Raw genomic sequence first — 25,149 nt, 5'->3', positions numbered from 1 at the left:
ACCCGCTCAGACCCTTAAAAGAGATGGTAATTTCGGAATATTTAAACACCCCAAAGATCAACACCTCCCAAGAGCACCAGAGCAAGTGAGGGGTCATTTATACGTTAATTTCATCAAGTCCCTGTTAATATGGGAAGACACAGTGTCTCTGCTTAAGGCACAACTCTCCTAAACACGAGAGTTAAGTATACAACTTTAGAACACTTTCCCACCAGGAGACTCGTACCCTAGCCAGCACAGAAGCCTTCGAAGCAACTGGCATAACAGGTACGCCTTAACCCGCTCCACCACCCGCTCAGACCCTTAAAAGAGATGGTAATTTCAGAGTATTTAAACACCCCAAAGATCAACACCTCCCAAGAGCACCAGAGCAAGTGAGGGGTCATTTATACGTTAATTTCATCAAGTCCCTGTTAATATGGGAAGACACAGTGTCTCTGCTTAAGGCACAACTCTCCTAACACGAGAGTTAAGTATACAACTTTAGAACACTTTCCCACCAGGAGACTCGAACCCTAGCCAGCACAGAAGCCTTCCAGCAACTGGCATAACAGGTATGCCTTAACCTGCTCCACCACCCGCTCAGACCCTTAAAAGAGATGGTAATTTCGGAGTATTTAAACACCCCAAAGATCAACACCTCCCAAGAGCACCAGAGCAAGTGAGGGGTCATTTATACGTTAATTTCATCAAGTCCCTGTTAATATGGGAAGACACAGTGTCTCTGCTTAAGGCACAACTCTCCTAAACACGAGAGTTAAGTATACAACTTTAGAACACTTTCCCACCAGGAGACTCGAACCCTAGCCAGCACAGAAGCCTTCCAGCAACTGGCATAACAGGTACGCCTTAACCCGCTCCACCACCCACTCAGACCCTTGAAAGAGATGGTAATTTCGGAGTATTTAAACACCCCAAAGATCAACACCTCCCAGGAGCACCAGAGCAAGTGAGGGGTCATTTATACGTTAATTTCATCAAGTCCCTGTTAATATGGGAAGACACAGTGTCTCTGCTTAAGGCACAACTCTCCTAAACACGAGAGTTAAGTATACAACTTTAGAACACTTTCCCACCAGGAGACTAGAACCCTAGCCAGCACAGAAGCCTTCCAGCAACTGGCATAACAGGTACGCCTTAACCCGCTCCACCACCCGCTCAGACCCTTAAAAGAGATGGTAATTTCGGAGTATTTAAACACCCCAAAGATCAACACCTCCCAAGAGCACCAGAGCAAGTGAGGGGTCATTTATACGTTAATTTCATTAAGTCCCTGTTAATATGGGAAGACACAGTGTCTCTGCTTAAGGCACAACTCTCCTAAACACGAGAGTTAAGTATACAACTTTAGAACACTTTCCCACCAGGAGACTCGAACCCTAGCCAGCACAGAAGCCTTCCAGCAACTGGCATAACAGGTACGCCTTAACCCGCTCCACCACCCGCTCAGACCCTTAAAAGAGATGGTAATTTCGGAGTATTTAAACACCCCAAAGATCAACACCTCCCAAGAGCACCAGAGCAAGTGAGGGGTCATTTATATGTTAATTTCATCAAGTCCCTGTTAATATGGGAAGACACAGTGTCTCTGCTTAAGGCACAACTCTCCTAAACACGAGAGTTAAGTATACAACTTTAGAACACTTTCCCACCAGGAGACTCGAACCCTAGCCAGCACAGAAGCCTTCCAGCAAATGGCATAACAGGTTCGCCTTAACCCGCTCCACCACCCGCTCAGACCCTTAAAAGAGATGGTAATTTCGGAGTATTTAAACACCCCAAAGATCAACACCTCCCAAGAGCACCAGAGCAAGTGAGGGGTCATTTATACGATAATTTCATCAAGTCCCTGTTAATATGGGAAGACACATTTTCTGTGCTTAAGGCACAACTCTCCTAAACACGAGAGTTAAGTATACAACTTTAGAACACTTTCCCACCAGGAGACTCGAACCCTAGCCAGCACAGAAGCCTTCCAGTAACTGGCATAACAGGTACGCCTTAACCCGCTCCACCACCCGCTCAGACCCTTAAAAGAGATGGTAATTTCGGAGTATTTAAACACCCCAAAGATCAACACCTCCCAAGAGCACCAGAGCAAGTGAGGGGTCATTTATACGTTAATTTCATCAAGTCCCTGTTAATATGGGAAGACACAGTGTCTCTGCTTAAGGCACAACTCTCCTAAACACGAGAGTTAAGTATACAACTTTAGAACACTTTCCCACCAGGAGACTCGAACCCTAGCCAGCACAGAAGCCTTCCAGCAACTGGCATAACAGGTACGCCTTAACCCGCTCCACCACCCGCTCAGACCCTTAAAAGAGATGGTAATTTCGGAGTATTTAAACACCCCAAAGATCAACACCTCCCAAGAGCAGCAGAGCAAGTGAGGGGTCATTTATACGTTAATTTCATCAAGTCCCTGTTAATATGGGAAGACACAGTGTCTCTGCTTAAGGCACAACTCTCCTAAACACGAGAGTTAAGTATACAACTTTAGAACACTTTCCCACCAGGAGACTCGAACCCTAGCCAGCACAGAAGCCTTCCAGCAACTGGCATAACAGGTACGCCTTAACCCGCTCAGACCCTTAAAAGAGATGGTAATTTCGGAGTATTTAAACACCCCAAAGATCAACACCTCCCAAGAGCACCAGAGCAAGTGAGGGGTCATTTATACGTTAATTTCATCAAGTCCCTGTTAATATGGGAAGACACAGTGTCTCTGCTTAAGGCACAACTCTCCTAAACACGAGAGTTAAGTATACAACTTTAGAACACTTTCCCACCAGGAGACTCGTACCCTAGCCAGCACAGAAGCCTTCCAGCAACTGGCATAACAGGTACGCCTTAACCCGCTCCACCACCCGCTCAGACCCTTAAAAGAGATGGTAATTTCAGAGTATTTAAACACCCCAAAGATCAACACCTCCCAAGAGCACCAGAGCAAGTGAGGGGTCATTTATACGTTAATTTCATCAAGTCCCTGTTAATATGGGAAGACACAGTGTCTCTGCTTAAGGCACAACTCTCCTAACACGAGAGTTAAGTATACAACTTTAGAACACTTTCCCACCAGGAGACTCGAACCCTAGCCAGCACAGAAGCCTTCCAGCAACTGGCATAACAGGTATGCCTTAACCCGCTCCACCACCCGCTCAGACCCTTAAAAGAGATGGTAATTTCGGAGTATTTAAACACCCCAAAGATCAACACCTCCCAAGAGCACCAGAGCAAGTGAGGGGTCATTTATACGTTAATTTCATCAAGTCCCTGTTAATATGGGAAGACACAGTGTCTCTGCTTAAGGCACAACTCTCCTAAACACGAGAGTTAAGTATACAACTTTAGAACACTTTCCCACCAGGAGACTCGAACCCTAGCCAGCACAGAAGCCTTCCAGCAACTAGCATAACAGGTACGCCTTAACCCGCTCCACCACCCACTCAGACCCTTGAAAGAGATGGTAATTTCGGAGTATTTAAACACCCCAAAGATCAACACCTCCCAGGAGCACCAGAGCAAGTGAGGGGTCATTTATACGTTAATTTCATCAAGTCCCTGTTAATATGGGAAGACACAGTGTCTCTGCTTAAGGCACAACTCTCCTAAACACGAGAGTTAAGTATACAACTTTAGAACACTTTCCCACCAGGAGACTCGAACCCTAGCCAGCACAGAAGCCTTCCAGCAACTGGCATAACAGGTATGCCTTAACCCGCTCCACCACCCGCTCAGACCCTTAAAAGAGATGGTAATTTCGGAGTATTTAAACACCCCAAAGATCAACACCTCCCAAGAGCACCAGAGCAAGTGAGGGGTCATTTATACGTTAATTTCATCAAGTCCCTGTTAATATGGGAAGACACAGTGTCTCTGCTTAAGGCACAACTCTCCTAACACGAGAGTTAAGTATACAACTTTAGAACACTTTCCCACCAGCAGACTCGAACCCTAGCCAGCACAGAAGCCTTCCAGCAACTGGCATAACAGGTACGCCTTAACCCGCTCCACCACCCACTCAGACCCTTGAAAGAGATGGTAATTTCGGAGTATTTAAACACCCCAAAGATCAACACCTCCCAGGAGCACCAGAGCAAGTGAGGGGTCATTTATACGTTAATTTCATCAAGTCCCTGTTAATATGGGAAGACACAGTGTCTCTGCTTAAGGCACAACTCTCCTAAACACGAGAGTTAAGTATACAACTTTAGAACACTTTCCAACCAGGAGACTCGAACCCTAGCCAGCACAGAAGCCTTCCAGCAACTGGCATAACAGGTACGCCTTAACCCGCTCCACCACCCGCTCAGACCCTTAAAAGAGATGGTAATTTCGGAGTATTTAAACACCCCAAAGATCAACACCTCCCAAGAGCACCAGAGCAAGTGAGGGGTCATTTATACGTTAATTTCATCAAGTCCCTGTTAATATGGGAAGACACAGTGTCTCTGCTTAAGGCACAACTCTCCTAACACGAGAGTTAAGTATACAACTTTAGAACACTTTCCCACCAGCAGACTCGAACCCTAGCCAGCACAGAAGCCTTCCAGCAACTGGCATAACAGGTACGCCTTAACCCGCTCCACCACCCGCTCAGACCCTTAAAAGAGATGGTAATTTCAGAGTATTTAAACACCCCAAAGATCAACACCTCCCAAGAGCACCAGAGCAAATGAGGGGTCATTTATACGTTAATTTCATCAAGTCCCTGTTAATATGGGAAGACACAGTGTCTCTGCTTAAGGCACAACTCTCCGAAACATGAGAGTTAAGTATACAACTTTAGAACACTTTCCAACCAGGAGACTCGAACCCTAGCCAGCACAGAAGCCTTCCAGCAACTGGCATAGCAGGTACGCCTTAACCCGCTCCACCACCCACTCAGACCCTTGAAAGAGATGGTAATTTCGGAGTATTTAATCACCCCAAAGATCAACACCTCCCAAGAGCACCAGAGCAAGTGAGGGGTCATTTATACGTTAATTTCATCAAGTCCCTGTTAATATGGGAAGACACAGTGTCTCTGCTTAAGGCACAACTCTCCTAACACGAGAGTTAAGTATACAACTTTAGAACACTTTCCCACCAGGAGACTCGAACCCTAGCCAGCACAGAAGCCTTCCAGCAACTGGCATAACAGGTATGCCTTAACCCGCTCCACCACCCGCTCAGACCCTTAAAAGAGATGGTAATTTCGGAGTATTTAAACACCCCAAAGATCAACACCTCCCAAGAGCACCAGAGCAAGTGAGGGGTCATTTATACGTTAATTTCATCAAGTCCCTGTTAATATGGGAAGACACAGTGTCTCTGCTTAAGGCACAACTCTCCTAAACACGAGAGTTAAGTATACAACTTTAGAACACTTTCCCACCAGGAGACTCGAACCCTAGCCAGCACAGAAGCCTTCCAGCAACTAGCATAACAGGTACGCCTTAACCCGCTCCACCACCCACTCAGACCCTTGAAAGAGATGGTAATTTCGGAGTATTTAAACACCCCAAAGATCAACACCTCCCAGGAGCACCAGAGCAAGTGAGGGGTCATTTATACGTTAATTTCATCAAGTCCCTGTTAATATGGGAAGACACAGTGTCTCTGCTTAAGGCACAACTCTCCTAAACACGAGAGTTAAGTATACAACTTTAGAACACTTTCCCACCAGGAGACTAGAACCCTAGCCAGCACAGAAGCCTTCCAGCAACTGGCATAACAGGTACGCCTTAACCCGCTCCACCACCCGCTCAGACCCTTAAAAGAGATGGTAATTTCGGAGTATTTAAACACCCCAAAGATCAACACCTCCCAAGAGCACCAGAGCAAGTGAGGGGTCATTTATACGTTAATTTCATCAAGTCCCTGTTAATATGGGAAGACACAGTGTTTCTGCTTAAGGCACAACTCTCCTAAACACGAGAGTTAAGTATACAACTTTAGAACACTTTCCCACCAGGAGACTCGAACCCTAGCCAGCACAGAAGCCTTCCAGCAACTGGCATAACAGGTACACCTTAACCCGCTCCACCACCCGCTCAGACCCTAAAAGAGATGGTAATTTTGGAGTATTTAAACACCCCGAAGATCAACACCTCCCAAGAGCGCCAGAGCAAGTGAGGGGTCATTTATACGTTAATTTCATCAAGTCCCTGTTAATATGGGAAGACACAGTGTCTCTGCTTAAGGCACAACTCTCCTAAACACGAGAGTTAAGTATACAACTTTAGAACACTTTCCCACCAGGAGACTCGAACCCTAGCCAGCACAGAAGCCTTCCAGCAACTGGCATAACAGGTACGCCTTAACCCGCTCAGACCCTTAAAAGAGATGGTAATTTCGGAGTATTTAAACACCCCAAAGATCAACACCTCCCAAGAGCACCAGAGCAAGTGAGGGGTCATTTATACGTTAATTTCATCAAGTCCCTGTTAATATGGGAAGACACAGTGTCTCTGCTTAAGGCACAACTCTCCTAAACACGAGAGTTAAGTATACAACTTTAGAACACTTTCCCACCAGGAGACTCGTACCCTAGCCAGCACAGAAGCCTTCCAGCAACTGGCATAACAGGTACGCCTTAACCCGCTCCACCACCCGCTCAGACCCTTAAAAGAGATGGTAATTTCAGAGTATTTAAACACCCCAAAGATCAACACCTCCCAAGAGCACCAGAGCAAGTGAGGGGTCATTTATACGTTAATTTCATCAAGTCCCTGTTAATATGGGAAGACACAGTGTCTCTGCTTAAGGCACAACTCTCCTAACACGAGAGTTAAGTATACAACTTTAGAACACTTTCCCACCAGCAGACTCGAACCCTAGCCAGCACAGAAGCCTTCCAGCAACTGGCATAACAGGTACGCCTTAACCCGCTCCACCACCCGCTCAGACCCTTAAAAGAGATGGTAATTTCAGAGTATTTAAACACCCCAAAGATCAACACCTCCCAAGAGCACCAGAGCAAATGAGGGGTCATTTATACGTTAATTTCATCAAGTCCCTGTTAATATGGGAAGACACAGTGTCTCTGCTTAAGGCACAACTCTCCTAAACACGAGAGTTAAGTATACAACTTTAGAACACTTTCCCACCAGGAGACTCGAACCCTAGCCAGCACAGAAGCCTTCCAGCAACTGGCATAACAGGTATGCCTTAACCCGCTCCACCACCCGCTCAGACCCTTAAAAGAGATGGTAATTTCGGAGTATTTAAACACCCCAAAGATCAACACCTCCCAAGAGCACCAGAGCAAGTGAGGGGTCATTTATACGTTAATTTCATCAAGTCCCTGTTAATATGGGAAGACACAGTGTCTCTGCTTAAGGCACAACTCTCCTAAACACGAGAGTTAAGTATACAACTTTAGAACACTTTCCCACCAGGAGACTCGAACCCTAGCCAGCACAGAAGCCTTCCAGCAACTAGCATAACAGGTACGCCTTAACCCGCTCCACCACCCACTCAGACCCTTGAAAGAGATGGTAATTTCGGAGTATTTAAACACCCCAAAGATCAACACCTCCCAGGAGCACCAGAGCAAGTGAGGGGTCATTTATACGTTAATTTCATCAAGTCCCTGTTAATATGGGAAGACACAGTGTCTCTGCTTAAGGCACAACTCTCCTAAACACGAGAGTTAAGTATACAACTTTAGAACACTTTCCCACCAGGAGACTAGAACCCTAGCCAGCACAGAAGCCTTCCAGCAACTGGCATAACAGGTACGCCTTAACCCGCTCCACCACCCGCTCAGACCCTTAAAAGAGATGGTAATTTCGGAGTATTTAAACACCCCAAAGATCAACACCTCCCAAGAGCACCAGAGCAAGTGAGGGGTCATTTATACGTTAATTTCATCAAGTCCCTGTTAATATGGGAAGACACAGTGTTTCTGCTTAAGGCACAACTCTCCTAAACACGAGAGTTAAGTATACAACTTTAGAACACTTTCCCACCAGGAGACTCGAACCCTAGCCAGCACAGAAGCCTTCCAGCAACTGGCATAACAGGTACACCTTAACCCGCTCCACCACCCGCTCAGACCCTAAAAGAGATGGTAATTTTGGAGTATTTAAACACCCCGAAGATCAACACCTCCCAAGAGCGCCAGAGCAAGTGAGGGGTCATTTATACGTTAATTTCATCAAGTCCCTGTTAATATGGGAAGACACAGTGTCTCTGCTTAAGGCACAACTCTCCTAAACACGAGAGTTAAGTATACAACTTTAGAACACTTTCCCACCAGGAGACTCGAACCCTAGCCAGCACAGAAGCCTTCCAGCAACTGGCATAACAGGTACGCCTTAACCCGCTCCACCACCCACTCAGACCCTTAAAAGAGATGGTAATTTCGGAGTATTTAAACACCCCAAAGATCAACACCTCCCAAGAGCACCAGAGCAAGTGAGGGGTCATTTATACGTTAATTTCATCAAGTCCCTGTTAATATGGGAAGACACAGTGTCTCTGCTTAAGGCACAACTCTCCTAAACACGAGAGTTAAGTATACAACTTTAGAACACTTTCCCACCATGAGACTCGAACCCTAGCCAGCACAGAAGCCTTCCAGCAACTGGCATAACAGGTACGCCTTAACCCGCTCCACCACCCGCTCAGACCCTTAAAAGAGATGGTAATTTCGGAGTATTTAAACACCCCAAAGATCAACACCTCCCAAGAGCACCAGAGCAAGTGAGGGGTCATTTATATGTTAATTTCATCAAGTCCCTGTTAATATGGGAAGACACAGTGTCTCTGCTTAAGGCACAACTCTCCTAAACACGAGAGTTAAGTATACAACTTTAGAACACTTTCCCACCAGGAGACTCGAACCCTAGCCAGCACAGAAGCCTTCCAGCAACTGGCATAACAGGTTCGCCTTAACCCGCTCCACCACCCGCTCAGACCCTTAAAAGAGATGGTAATTTCGGAGCATTTAAACACCCCAAAGATCAACACCTCCCAAGAGCACCAGAGCAAGTGAGGGGTCATTTATACGCTAATTTCATCAAGTCCCTGTTAATATGGGAAGACACATTTTCTGTGCTTAAGGCACAACTCTCCTAAACACGAGAGTTAAGTATACAACTTTAGAACACTTTCCCACCAGGAGACTCGAACCCTAGCCAGCACAGAAGCCTTCCAGTAACTGGCATAACAGGTACGCCTTAACCCGCTCCACCACCCGCTCAGACCCTTAAAAGAGATGGTAATTTCGGAGTATTTAAACACCCCAAAGATCAACACCTCCCAAGAGCACCAGAGCAAGTGAGGGGTCATTTATACGTTAATTTCATCAAGTCCCTGTTAATATGGGAAGACACAGTGTCTCTGCTTAAGGCACAACTCTCCTAAACACGAGAGTTAAGTATACAACTTTAGAACACTTTCCCACCAGGAGACTCGAACCCTAGCCAGCACAGAAGCCTTCCAGCAACTGGCATAACAGGTACGCCTTAACCCGCTCCACCACCCGCTCAGACCCTTAAAAGAGATGGTAATTTCGGAGTATTTAAACACCCCAAAGATCAACACCTCCCAAGAGCAGCAGAGCAAGTGAGGGGTCATTTATACGTTAATTTCATCAAGTCCCTGTTAATATGGGAAGACACAGTGTCTCTGCTTAAGGCACAACTCTCCTAAACACGAATGTTAAGTATACAACTTTAGAACACTTTCCCACCAGGAGACTCGAACCCTAGCCAGCACAGAAGCCTTCCAGCAACTGGCATAACAGGTACGCCTTAACCCGCTCCACCACCCGCTCAGACCCTTAAAAGAGATGGTAATTTCAGAGTATTTAAACACCCCAAAGATCAACACCTCCCAAGAGCACCAGAGCAAATGAGGGGTCATTTATACGTTAATTTCATCAAGTCCCTGTTAATATGGGAAGACACAGTGTCTCTGCTTAAGGCACAACTCTCCTAAACACGAGAGTTAAGTATACAACTTTAGAACACTTTCCAACCAGGAGACTCGAACCCTAGCCAGCACAGAAGCCTTCCAGCAACTGGCATAGCAGGTACGCCTTAACCCGCTCCACCACCCACTCAGACCCTTGAAAGAGATGGTAATTTCGGAGTATTTAATCACCCCAAAGATCAACACCTCCCAAGAGCACCAGAGCAAGTGAGGGGTCATTTATACGTTAATTTCATCAAGTCCCTGTTAATATGGGAAGACACAGTGTCTCTGCTTAAGGCACAACTCTCCTAACACGAGAGTTAAGTATACAATTTTAGAACACTTTCCCACCAGGAGACTCGAACCCTAGCCAGCACAGAAGCCTTCCAGCAACTGGCATAACAGGTATGCCTTAACCCGCTCCACCACCCGCTCAGACCCTTAAAAGAGATGGTAATTTCGGAGTATTTAAACACCCCAAAGATCAACACCTCCCAAGAGCACCAGAGCAAGTGAGGGGTCATTTATACGTTAATTTCATCAAGTCCCTGTTAATATGGGAAGACACAGTGTTTCTGCTTAAGGCACAACTCTCCTAAACACGAGAGTTAAGTATACAACTTTAGAACACTTTCCCACCAGGAGACTCGAACCCTAGCCAGCACAGAAGCCTTCCAGCAACTGGCATAACAGGTACACCTTAACCCGCTCCACCACCCGCTCAGACCCTTAAAAGAGATGGTAATTTTGGAGTATTTAAACACCCCGAAGATCAACACCTCCCAAGAGCGCCAGAGCAAGTGAGGGGTCATTTATACGTTAATTTCATCAAGTCCCTGTTAATATGGGAAGACACAGTGTCTCTGCTTAAGGCACAACTCTCCTAAACACGAGAGTTAAGTATACAACTTTAGAACACTTTCCCACCAGGAGACTCGAACCCTAGCCAGCACAGAAGCCTTCCAGCAACTGGCATAACAGGTACGCCTTAACCCGCTCCACCACCCACTCAGACCCTTAAAAGAGATGGTAATTTCGGAGTATTTAAACACCCCAAAGATCAACACCTCCCAAGAGCACCAGAGCAAGTGAGGGGTCACTTATACGTTAATTTCATCAAGTCCCTGTTAATATGGGAAGACACAGTGTCTCTGCTTAAGGCACAACTCTCCTAAACACGAGAGTTAAGTATACAACTTTAGAACACTTTCCCACCAGGAGACTCGAACCCTAGCCAGCACAGAAGCCTTCCAGCAACTGGCATAACAGGTACGCCTTAACCCGCTCCACCACCCGCTCAGACCCTTAAAAGAGATGGTAATTTCGGAGTATTTAAACACCCCAAAGATCAACACCTCCCAAGAGCACCAGAGCAAGTGAGGGGTCATTTATATGTTAATTTCATCAAGTCCCTGTTAATATGGGAAGACACAGTGTCTCTGCTTAAGGCACAACTCTCCTAAACACGAGAGTTAAGTATACAACTTTAGAACACTTTCCCACCAGGAGACTCGAACCCTAGCCAGCACAGAAGCCTTCCAGCAACTGGCATAACAGGTTCGCCTTAACCCGCTCAGACCCTTAAAAGAGATGGTAATTTCGGAGTATTTAAACACCCCAAAGATCAACACCTCCCAAGAGCACCAGAGCAAGTGAGGGGTCATTTATACGCTAATTTCATCAAGTCCCTGTTAATATGGGAAGACACAGTGTCTGTGCTTAAGGCACAACTCTCCTAAACACGAGAGTTAAGTATACAACTTTAGAACACTTTCCCACCAGGAGACTCGAACCCTAGCCAGCACAGAAGCCTTCCAGTAACTGGCATAACAGGTACGCCTTAACCCGCTCCACCACCCGCTCAGACCCTTAAAAGAGATGGTAATTTCGGAGTATTTAAACACCCCAAAGATCAACACCTCCCAAGAGCACCAGAGCAAGTGAGGGGTCATTTATACGTTAATTTCATCAAGTCCCTGTTAATATGGGAAGACACAGTGTCTCTGCTTAAGGCACAACTCTCCTAAACACGAGAGTTAAGTATACAACTTTAGAACACTTTGACACCAGGAGACTCGAACCCTAGCCAGCACAGAAGCCTTCCAGCAACTGGCATAACAGGTTCGCCTTAACCCGCTCCACCACCCGCTCAGACCCTTAAAAGAGATGGTAATTTCGGAGTATTTAAACACCCCAAAGATCAACACCTCCCAAGAGCACCAGAGCAAGTGAGGGGTCATTTATACGCTAATTTCATCAAGTCCCTGTTAATATGGGAAGACACATTTTCTGTGCTTAAGGCACAACTCTCCTAAACACGAGAGTTAAGTATACAACTTTAGAACACTTTCCCACCAGGAGACTCGAACCCTAGCCAGCACAGAAGCCTTCCAGTAACTGGCATAACAGGTACGCCTTAACCCGCTCCACCACCCGCTCAGACCCTTAAAAGAGATGGTAATTTCGGAGTATTTAAACACCCCAAAGATCAACACCTCCCAAGAGCACCAGAGCAAGTGAGGGGTCATTTATACGTTAATTTCATCAAGTCCCTGTTAATATGGGAAGACACAGTGTCTCTGCTTAAGGCACAACTCTCCTAAACACGAGAGTTAAGTATACAACTTTAGAACACTTTCCCACCAGGAGACTCGAACCCTAGCCAGCACAGAAGCCTTCCAGCAACTGGCATAACAGGTACGCCTTAACCCGCTCCACCACCCGCTCAGACCCTTAAAAGAGATGGTAATTTCGGAGTATTTAAACACCCCAAAGATCAACACCTCCCAAGAGCAGCAGAGCAAGTGAGGGGTCATTTATACGTTAATTTCATCAAGTCCCTGTTAATATGGGAAGACACAGTGTCTCTGCTTAAGGCACAACTCTCCTAAACACGAGAGTTAAGTATACAACTTTAGAACACTTTCCCACCAGGAGACTCGAACCCTAGCCAGCACAGAAGCCTTCCAGCAACTGGCATAACAGGTACGCCTTAACCCGCTCCACCACCCGCTCAGACCCTTAAAAGAGATGGTAATTTCAGAGTATTTAAACACCCCAAAGATCAACACCTCCCAAGAGCACCAGAGCAAATGAGGGGTCATTTATACGTTAATTTCATCAAGTCCCTGTTAATATGGGAAGACACAGTGTCTCTGCTTAAGGCACAACTCTCCTAAACACGAGAGTTAAGTATACAACTTTAGAACACTTTCCAACCAGGAGACTCGAACCCTAGCCAGCACAGAAGCCTTCCAGCAACTGGCATAGCAGGTACGCCTTAACCCGCTCCACCACCCACTCAGACCCTTGAAAGAGATGGTAATTTCGGAGTATTTAATCACCCCAAAGATCAACACCTCCCAAGAGCACCAGAGCAAGTGAGGGGTCATTTATACGTTAATTTCATCAAGTCCCTGTTAATATGGGAAGACACAGTGTCTCTGCTTAAGGCACAACTCTCCTAACACGAGAGTTAAGTATACAACTTTAGAACACTTTCCCACCAGGAGACTCGAACCCTAGCCAGCACAGAAGCCTTCCAGCAACTGGCATAACAGGTATGCCTTAACCCGCTCCACCACCCGCTCAGACCCTTAAAAGAGATGGTAATTTCGGAGTATTTAAACACCCCAAAGATCAACACCTCCCAAGAGCACCAGAGCAAGTGAGGGGTCATTTATACGTTAATTTCATCAAGTCCCTGTTAATATGGGAAGACACAGTGTTTCTGCTTAAGGCACAACTCTCCTAAACACGAGAGTTAAGTATACAACTTTAGAACACTTTCCCACCAGGAGACTCGAACCCTAGCCAGCACAGAAGCCTTCCAGCAACTGGCATAACAGGTACACCTTAACCCGCTCCACCACCCGCTCAGACCCTTAAAAGAGATGGTAATTTTGGAGTATTTAAACACCCCGAAGATCAACACCTCCCAAGAGCGCCAGAGCAAGTGAGGGGTCATTTATACGTTAATTTCATCAAGTCCCTGTTAATATGGGAAGACACAGTGTCTCTGCTTAAGGCACAACTCTCCTAAACACGAGAGTTAAGTATACAACTTTAGAACACTTTCCCACCAGGAGACTCGAACCCTAGCCAGCACAGAAGCCTTCCAGCAACTGGCATAACAGGTACGCCTTAACCCGCTCCACCACCCACTCAGACCCTTAAAAGAGATGGTAATTTCGGAGTATTTAAACACCCCAAAGATCAACACCTCCCAAGAGCACCAGAGCAAGTGAGGGGTCACTTATACGTTAATTTCATCAAGTCCCTGTTAATATGGGAAGACACAGTGTCTCTGCTTAAGGCACAACTCTCCTAAACACGAGAGTTAAGTATACAACTTTAGAACACTTTCCCACCAGGAGACTCGAACCCTAGCCAGCACAGAAGCCTTCCAGCAACTGGCATAACAGGTACGCCTTAACCCGCTCCACCACCCGCTCAGACCCTTAAAAGAGATGGTAATTTCGGAGTATTTAAACACCCCAAAGATCAACACCTCCCAAGAGCACCAGAGCAAGTGAGGGGTCATTTATATGTTAATTTCATCAAGTCCCTGTTAATATGGGAAGACACAGTGTCTCTGCTTAAGGCACAACTCTCCTAAACACGAGAGTTAAGTATACAACTTTAGAACACTTTCCCACCAGGAGACTCGAACCCTAGCCAGCACAGAAGCCTTCCAGCAACTGGCATAACAGGTTCGCCTTAACCCGCTCAGACCCTTAAAAGAGATGGTAATTTCGGAGTATTTAAACACCCCAAAGATCAACACCTCCCAAGAGCACCAGAGCAAGTGAGGGGTCATTTATACGCTAATTTCATCAAGTCCCTGTTAATATGGGAAGACACAGTGTCTGTGCTTAAGGCACAACTCTCCTAAACACGAGAGTTAAGTATACAACTTTAGAACACTTTCCCACCAGGAGACTCGAACCCTAGCCAGCACAGAAGCCTTCCAGTAACTGGCATAACAGGTACGCCTTAACCCGCTCCACCACCCGCTCAGACCCTTAAAAGAGATGGTAATTTCGGAGTATTTAAACACCCCAAAGATCAACACCTCCCAAGAGCACCAGAGCAAGTGAGGGGTCATTTATACGTTAATTTCATCAAGTCCCTGTTAATATGGGAAGACACAGTGTCTCTGCTTAAGGCACAACTCTCCTAAACACGAGAGTTAAGTATACAACTTTAGAACACTTTCCCACCAGGAGACTCGAACCCTAGCCAGCACAGAAGCCTTCCAGCAACTGGCATAACAGGTACGCCTTAACCCGCTCCACCACCCGCTCAGACCCTTAAAAGAGATGGTAATTTCGGAGTATTTAAACACCCCAAAGATCAACACCTCCCAAGAGCAGCAGAGCAAGTGAGGGGTCATTTATACGTTAATTTCATCAAGTCCCTGTTAATATGGGAAGACACAGTGTCTCTGCTTAAGGCACAACTCTCCTAAACACGAGAGTTAAGTATACAACTTTAGAACACTTTCCCACCAGGAGACTCGAACCCTAGCCAGCACAGAAGCCTTCCAGCAACTGGCATAACAGGTACGCCTTAACCCGCTCAGACCCTTAAAAGAGATGGTAATTTCGGAGTATTTAAACACCCCAAAGATCAACACCTCCCAAGAGCACCAGAGCAAGTGAGGGGTCATTTATACGTTAATTTCATCAAGTCCCTGTTAATATGGGAAGACACAGTGTCTCTGCTTAAGGCACAACTCTCCTAAACACGAGAGTTAAGTATACAACTTTAGAACACTTTCCCACCAGGAGACTCGTACCCTAGCCAGCACAGAAGCCTTCCAGCAACTGGCATAACAGGTACGCCTTAACCCGCTCCACCACCCGCTCAGACCCTCAAAAGAGATGGTAATTTCGGAGTATTTAAACACCCCAAAGATCAACACCTCCCAAGAGCACCAGAGCAAGTGAGGGGTCATTTATACGTTAATTTCATCAAGTCCCTGTTAATATGGGAAGACACAGTGTCTCTGCTTAAGGCACAACTCTCCTAACACGAGAGTTAAGTATACAACTTTAGAACACTTTCCCACCAGCAGACTCGAACCCTAGCCAGCACAGTAGCCTTCCAGCAACTGGCATAACTGGTACGCCTTAACCCGCTCCACCACCCGCTCAGACCCTTAAAAGAGATGGTAATTTCAGAGTATTTAAACACCCCAAAGATCAACACCTCCCAAGAGCACCAGAGCAAGTGAGGGGTCATTTATACGTTAATTTCATCAAGTCCCTGTTAATATGGGAAGACACAGTGTCTCTGCTTAAGGCACAACTCTCCTAAACACGAGAGTTAAGTATACAACTTTAGAACACTTTCCCACCAGGAGACTCGAACCCTAGCCAGCACAGAAGCCTTCCAGCAACTGGCATAACAGGTACGCCTTAACCCGCTCCACCACCCACTCAGACCCTTGAAAGAGATGGTAATTTCGGAGTATTTAAACACCCCAAAGATCAACACCTCCCAGGAGCACCAGAGCAAGTGAGGGGTCATTTATACGTTAATTTCATCAAGTCCCTGTTAATATGGGAAGACACAGTGTCTCTGCTTAAGGCACAACTCTCCTAAACACGAGAGTTAAGTAAACAACTTTAGAACACTTTCCCACCAGGAGACTAGAACCCTAGCCAGCACAGAAGCCTTCCAGCAACTGGCATAACAGGTACGCCTTAACCCGCTCCACCACCCGCTCAGACCCTTAAAAGAGATGGTAATTTCGGAGTATTTAAACACCCCAAAGATCAACACCTCCCAAGAGCACCAGAGCAAGTGAGGGGTCATTTATACGTTAATTTCATCAAGTCCCTGTTAATATGGGAAGACACAGTGTCTCTGCTTAAGGCACAACTCTCCTAAACACGAGAGTTAAGTATACAACTTTAGAACACTTTCCCACCAGGAGACTCGAACCCTAGCCAGCACAGAAGCCTTCCAGCAACTGGCATAACAGGTACACCTTAACCCACTCCACCACCCGCTCAGACCCTTAAAAGAGATGGTAATTTTGGAGTATTTAAACACCCCGAAGATCAACACCTCCCAAGAGCGCCAGAGCAAGTGAGGGGTCATTTATACGTTAATTTCATCAAGTCCCTGTTAATATGGGAAGACACAGTGTCTCTGCTTAAGGCACAACTCTCCTAAACACGAGAGTTAAGTATACAACTTTAGAACACTTTCCCACCAGGAGACTCGAACCCTAGCCAGCACAGAAGCCTTCCAGCAACTGGCATAACAGGTACGCCTTAACCCGCTCCACCACCCACTCAGACCCTTAAAAGAGATGGTAATTTCGGAGTATTTAAACACCCCAAAGATCAACACCTCCCAAGAGCACCAGAGCAAGTGAGGGGTCATTTATACGTTAATTTCATCAAGTCCCTGTTAATATGGGAAGACACAGTGTCTCTGCTTAAGGCACAACTCTCCTAAACACGAGAGTTAAGTATACAACTTTAGAACACTTTCCCACCAGGAGACTCGAACCCTAGCCAGCACAGAAGCCTTCCAGCAACTGGCATAACAGGTACGCCTTAACCCGCTCCACCACCCGCTCAGACCCTTAAAAGAGATGGTAATTTCGGAGTATTTAAACACCCCAAAGATCAACACCTCCCAAGAGCACCAGAGCAAGTGAGGGGTCATTTATATGTTAATTTCATCAAGTCCCTGTTAATATGGGAAGACACAGTGTCTCTGCTTAAGGCACAACTCTCCTAAACACGAGAGTTAAGTATACAACTTTAGAACACTTTCCCACCAGGAGACTCGAACCCTAGCCAGCACAGAAGCCTTCCAGCAACTGGCATAACAGGTACACCTTAACCCACTCCACCACCCGCTCAGACCCTTAAAAGAGATGGTAATTTTGGAGTATTTAAACACCCCGAAGATCAACACCTCCCAAGAGCGCCAGAGCAAGTGAGGGGTCATTTATACGTTAATTTCATCAAGTCCCTGTTAATATGGGAAGACACAGTGTCTCTGCTTAAGGCACAACTCTCCTAAACACGAGAGTTAAGTATACAACTTTAGAACACTTTCCCACCAGGAGACTCGAACCCTAGCCAGCACAGAAGCCTTCCAGCAACTGGCATAACAGGTACGCCTTAACCCGCTCCACCACCCACTCAGACCCTTAAAAGAGATGGTAATTTCGGAGTATTTAAACACCCCAAAGATCAACACCTCCCAAGAGCACCAGAGCAAGTGAGGGGTCATTTATACGTTAATTTCATCAAGTCCCTGTTAATATGGGAAGACACAGTGTCTCTGCTTAAGGCACAACTCTCCTAAACACGAGAGTTAAGTATACAACTTTAGAACACTTTCCCACCAGGAGACTCGAACCCTAGCCAGCACAGAAGCCTTCCAGCAACTGGCATAACAGGTACGCCTTGACCCGTTCCACCACCCGCTCAGACCCTTAAAAGAGATGGTAATTTCGGAGTATTTAAACACCCCAAAGATCAACACCTCCCAAGAGCACCAGAGCAAGTGAGGGGTCATTTATATGTTAATTTCATCAAGTCCCTGTTAATATGGGAAGACACAGTGTCTCTGCTTAAGGCACAACTCTCCTAAACACGAGAGTTAAGTATACAACTTTAGAACACTTTCCCACCAGGAGACTCGAACCCTAGCCAGCACAGAAGCCTTCCAGCAACTGGCATAACAGGTTCGCCTTAACCCGCTCCACCACCCGCTCAGACCCTTAAAAGAGATGGTAATTTCGGAGTATTTAAACACCCCAAAGATCAACACCTCCCAAGAGCACCAGAGCAAGTGAGGGGTCATTTATACGCTAATTTCATCAAGTCCCTGTTAATATGGGAAGACACAGTGTCTGTGCTTAAGGCACAACTCTCCTAAACACGAGAGTTAAGTATACAACTTTAGAACACTTTCCCACCAGGAGACTCGAACCCTAGCCAGCACAGAAGCCTTCCAGTAACTGGCATAACAGGTACGCCTTAACCTGCTCCACCACCAGCTCAGACCCTTAAAAGAGATGGTAATTTCGGAGTATTTAAACACCCCAAAGATCAACACCTCCCAAGAGCACCAGAGCAAGTGAGGGGTCATTTATACGTTAATTTCATCAAGTCCCTGTTAATATGGGAAGACACAGTGTCTCTGCTTAAGGCACAACTCTCCTAAACACGAGAGTTAAGTATACAACTTTAGAACACTTTCCCACCAGGAGACTCGAACCCTAGCCAGCACAGAAGCCTTCCAGCAACTGGCATAACAGGTACGCCTTAACCCGCTCAGACCCTTAAAAGAGATGGTAATTTCGGAGTATTTAAACACCCCAAAGATCAACACCTCCCAAGAGCACCAGAGCAAGTGAGGGGTCATTTATACGTTAATTTCATCAAGTCCCTGTTAATATGGGAAGACACAGTGTCTCTGCTTAAGGCACAACTCTCCAAAACACGAGAGTTAAGTATACAACTTTAGAACACTTTCCCACCAGGAGACTCGTACCCTAGCCAGCACAGAAGCCTTCCAGCAACTGGCATAACAGGTACGCCTTAACCCGCTCCACCACCCGCTCAGACCCTTAAAAGAGATGGTAATTTCGGAGTATTTAAACACCCCAAAGATCAACACCTCCCAAGAGCACCAGAGCAAGTGAGGGGTCATTTATACGTTAATTTCATCAAGTCCCTGTTAATATGGGAAGACACAGTGTCTCTGCTTAAGGCACAACTCTCCTAACACGAGAGTTAAGTATACAACTTTAGAACACTTTCCCACCAGCAGACTCGAACCCTAGCCAGCACAGTAGCCTTCCAGCAACTGGCATAACTGGTACGCCTTAACCCGCTCCACCACCCGCTCAGACCCTTAAAAGAGATGGTAATTTCAGAGTATTTAAACACCCCAAAGATCAACACCTCCCAAGAGCACCAGAGCAAGTGAGGGGTCATTTATACGTTAATTTCATCAAGTCCCTGTTAATATGGGAAGACACAGTGTCTCTGCTTAAGGCACAACTCTCCTAAACACGAGAGTTAAGTATACAACTTTAGAACACTTTCCCACCAGGAGACTCGAACCCTAGCCAGCACAGAAGCCTTCCAGCAACTGGCATAACAGGTACGCCTTAACCCGCTCCACCACCCACTCAGACCCTTGAAAGAGATGGTAATTTCGGAGTATTTAAACACCCCAAAGATCAACACCTCCCAGGAGCACCAGAGCAAGTGAGGGGTCATTTATACGTTAATTTCATCAAGTCCCTGTTAATATGGGAAGACACAGTGTCTCTGCTTAAGGCACAACTCTCCTAAACACGAGAGTTAAGTATACAACTTTAGAACACTTTCCCACCAGGAGACTAGAACCCTAGCCAGCACAGAAGCCTTCCAGCAACTGGCATAACAGGTACGCCTTAACCCGCTCCACCACCCGCTCAGACCCTTAAAAGAGATGGTAATTTCGGAGTATTTAAACACCCCAAAGATCAACACCTCCCAAGAGCACCAGAGCAAGTGAGGGGTCATTTATACGTTAATTTCATCAAGTCCCTGTTAATATGGGAAGACACAGTGTCTCTGCTTAAGGCACAACTCTCCTAAACACGAGAGTTAAGTATACAACTTTAGAACACTTTCCCACCAGGAGACTCGAACCCTAGCCAGCACAGAAGCCTTCCAGCAACTGGCATAACAGGTACACCTTAACCCACTCCACCACCCGCTCAGACCCTTAAAAGAGATGGTAATTTTGGAGTATTTAAACACCCCGAAGATCAACACCTCCCAAGAGCGCCAGAGCAAGTGAGGGGTCATTTATACGTTAATTTCATCAAGTCCCTGTTAATATGGGAAGACACAGTGTCTCTGCTTAAGGCACAACTCTCCTAAACACGAGAGTTAAGTATACAACTTTAGAACACTTTCCCACCAGGAGACTCGAACCCTAGCCAGCACAGAAGCCTTCCAGCAACTGGCATAACAGGTACGCCTTAACCCGCTCCACCACCCACTCAGACCCTTAAAAGAGATGGTAATTTCGGAGTATTTAAACACCCCAAAGATCAACACCTCCCAAGAGCACCAGAGCAAGTGAGGGGTCATTTATACGTTAATTTCATCAAGTCCCTGTTAATATGGGAAGACACAGTGTCTCTGCTTAAGGCACAACTCTCCTAAACACGAGAGTTAAGTATACAACTTTAGAACACTTTCCCACCAGGAGACTCGAACCCTAGCCAGCACAGAAGCCTTCCAGCAACTGGCATAACAGGTACGCCTTAACCCGCTCCACCACCCGCTCAGACCCTTAAAAGAGATGGTAATTTCGGAGTATTTAAACACCCCAAAGATCAACACCTCCCAAGAGCACCAGAGCAAGTGAGGGGTCATTTATATGTTAATTTCATCAAGTCCCTGTTAATATGGGAAGACACAGTGTCTCTGCTTAAGGCACAACTCTCCTAAACACGAGAGTTAAGTATACAACTTTAGAACACTTTCCCACCAGGAGACTCGAACCCTAGCCAGCACAGAAGCCTTCCAGCAACTGGCATAACAGGTTCGCCTTAACCCGCTCCACCACCCGCTCAGACCCTTAAAAGAGATGGTAATTTCGGAGTATTTAAACACCCCAAAGATCAACACCTCCCAAGAGCACCAGAGCAAGTGAGGGGTCATTTATACGCTAATTTCATCAAGTCCCTGTTAATATGGGAAGACACAGTGTCTGTGCTTAAGGCACAACTCTCCTAAACACGAGAGTTAAGTATACAACTTTAGAACACTTTCCCACCAGGAGACTCGAACCCTAGCCAGCACAGAAGCCTTCCAGTAACTGGCATAACAGGTACGCCTTAACCTGCTCCACCACCAGCTCAGACCCTTAAAAGAGATGGTAATTTCGGAGTATTTAAACACCCCAAAGATCAACACCTCCCAAGAGCACCAGAGCAAGTGAGGGGTCATTTATACGTTAATTTCATCAAGTCCCTGTTAATATGGGAAGACACAGTGTCTCTGCTTAAGGCACAACTCTCCTAAACACGAGAGTTAAGTATACAACTTTAGAACACTTTCCCACCAGGAGACTCGAACCCTAGCCAGCACAGAAGCCTTCCAGCAACTGGCATAACAGGTACGCCTTAACCCGCTCCACCACCCACTCAGACCCTTAAAAGAGATGGTAATTTCAGAGTATTTAAACACCCCAAAGATCAACACCTCCCAAGAGCAGCAGAGCAAGTGAGGGGTCATTTATACGTTAATTTCATCAAGTCCCTGTTAATATGGGAAGACACAGTGTCTCTGCTTAAGGCACAACTCTCCTAAACACGAGAGTTAAGTATACAACTTTAGAACACTTTCCCACCAGGAGACTCGAACCCTAGCCAGCACAGAAGCCTTCCAGCAACTGGCATAACAGGAACGCCTTAACCCGCTCAGACCCTTAAAAGAGATGGTAATTTCGGAGTATTTAAACACCCCAAAGATCAACACCTCCCAAGAGCACCAGAGCAAGTGAGGGGTCATTTATACGTTAATTTCATCAAGTCCCTGTTAATATGGGAAGACACAGTGTCTCTGCTTAAGGCACAACTCTCCTAAACACGAGAGTTAAGTATACAACTTTAGAACACTTTCCCACCAGGAGACTCGAACCCTAGCCAGCACAGAAGCCTTCCAGCAACTGGCATAACAGGTACGCCTTAACCCGCTCCACCACCCGCTCAGACCCTTAAAAGAGATGGTAATTTCGGAGTATTTAAACACCCCAAAGATCAACACCTCCCAAGAGCACCAGAGCAAGTGAGGGGTCATTTATATGTTAATTTCATCAAGTCCCTGTTAATATGGGAAGACACAGTGTCTCTGCTTAAGGCACAACTCTCCTAAACACGAGAGTTAAGTAAACAACTTTAGAACACTTTCCCACCAGGAGACTCGAACCCTAGCCAGCACAGAAGCCTTCCAGCAACTGGCATAACAGGTTCGCCTTAACCCGCTCCACCACCCGCTCAGACCCTTAAAAGAGATGGTAATTTCGGAGTATTTAAACACCCCAAAGATCAACACCTCCCAAGAGCACCAGAGCAAGTGAGGGGTCATTTATACGCTAATTTCATCAAGTCCCTGTTAATATGGGAAGACACAGTGTCTGTGCTTAAGGCACAACTCTCCTAAACACGAGAGTTAAGTATACAACTTTAGAACACTTTCCCACCAGGAGACTCGAACCCTAGCCAGCACAGAAGCCTTCCAGTAACTGGCATAACAGGTACGCCTTAACCTGCTCCACCACCAGCTCAGACCCTTAAAAGAGATGGTAATTTCGGAGTATTTAAACACCCCAAAGATCAACACCTCCCAAGAGCACCAGAGCAAGTGAGGGGTCATTTATACGTTAATTTCATCAAGTCCCTGTTAATATGGGAAGACACAGTGTCTCTGCTTAAGGCACAACTCTCCTAAACACGAGAGTTAAGTATACAACTTTAGAACACTTTCCCACCAGGAGACTCGAACCCTAGCCAGCACAGAAGCCTTCCAGCAACTGGCATAACAGGTACGCCTTAACCCGCTCCACCACCCACTCAGACCCTTAAAAGAGATGGTAATTTCGGAGTATTTAAACACCCCAAAGATCAACACCTCCCAAGAGCAGCAGAGCAAGTGAGGGGTCATTTATACGTTAATTTCATCAAGTCCCTGTTAATATGGGAAGACACAGTGTCTCTGCTTAAGGCACAACTCTCCTAAACACGAGAGTTAAGTATACAACTTTAGAACACTTTCCCACCAGGAGACTCGAACCCTAGCCAGCACAGAAGCCTTCCAGCAACTGGCATAACAGGAACGCCTTAACCCGCTCAGACCCTTAAAAGAGATGGTAATTTCGGAGTATTTAAACACCCCAAAGATCAACACCTCCCAAGAGCACCAGAGCAAGTGAGGGGTCATTTATACGTTAATTTCATCAAGTCCCTGTTAATATGGGAAGACACAGTGTCTCTGCTTAAGGCACAACTCTCCTAAACACGAGAGTTAAGTATACAACTTTAGAACACTTTCCCACCAGGAGACTCGAACCCTAGCCAGCACAGAAGCCTTCCAGCAACTGGCATAACAGGTACGCCTTAACCCGCTCCACCACCCGCTCAGTCCCTTAAAAGAGATGGTAATTTCGGAGTATTTAAACACCCCAAAGATCAACACCTCCCAAGAGCACCAGAGCAAGTGAGGGGTCATTTATACGTTAATTTCATCAAGTCCCTGTTAATATGGGAAGAGACAGTGTCTCTGCTTAAGGCACAACTCTCCTAAACACGAGAGTTAAGTATACAACTTTAGAACACTTTCCCACCAGGAGACTCGAACCCTAGCCAGCACAGAAGCCTTCCAGCAACTGGCATAACAGGTACGCCTTAACCCGCTCCACCACCCGCTCAGACCCTTAAAAGAGATGGTAATTTCGGAGTATTTAAACACCCCAAAGATCAACACCTCCCAAGAGCACCAGAGCAAGTGAGGGGTCATTTATACGTTAATTTCATCAAGTCCCTGTTAATATGGGAAGACACAGTGTCTCTGCTTAAGGCACAACTCTCCTAAACACGAGAGTTAAGTATACAACTTTAGAACACTTTCCCACCAGGAGACTCGAACCCTAGCCAGCACAGAAGCCTTCCAGCAACTGGCATAACAGGTACGCCTTAACCCGCTCCACCACCCGCTCAGACCCTTAAAAGAGATGGTAATTTCGGAGTATTTAAACACCCCAAAGATCAACACCTCCCAAGAGCACCAGAGCAAGTGAGGGGTCATTTATACGTTAATTTCATCAAGTCCCTGTTAATATGGGAAGACACAGTGTCTCTGCTTAAGGCACAACTCTCCTAAACACGAGAGTTAAGTATACAACTTTAGAACACTTTCCCACCAGGAGACTCGAACCCTAGCCAGCACAGAAGCCTTCCAGCAACTGGCATAACAGGTACGCCTTAACCCGCTCCACCACCCGCTCAGACCCTTAAAAGAGATGGTAATTTCGGAGTATTTAAACACCCCAAAGATCAACACCTCCCAAGAGCACCAGAGCAAGTGAGGGGTCATTTATACGTTAATTTCATCAAGTCCCTGTTAATATGGGAAGACACAGTGTCTCTGCTTAAGGCACAACTCTCCTAAACACGAGAGTTAAGTATACAACTTTAGA

This window comes from Procambarus clarkii, chromosome 21, assembly GCF_040958095.1.
Source record: "Procambarus clarkii isolate CNS0578487 chromosome 21, FALCON_Pclarkii_2.0, whole genome shotgun sequence".
In the NCBI taxonomy this organism is placed as follows: Eukaryota; Metazoa; Arthropoda; class Malacostraca; order Decapoda; family Cambaridae; genus Procambarus; species Procambarus clarkii.
The sequence above is the reverse complement of the archived record's forward strand: the minus strand, read 5'-3'. Positions refer to the sequence as shown.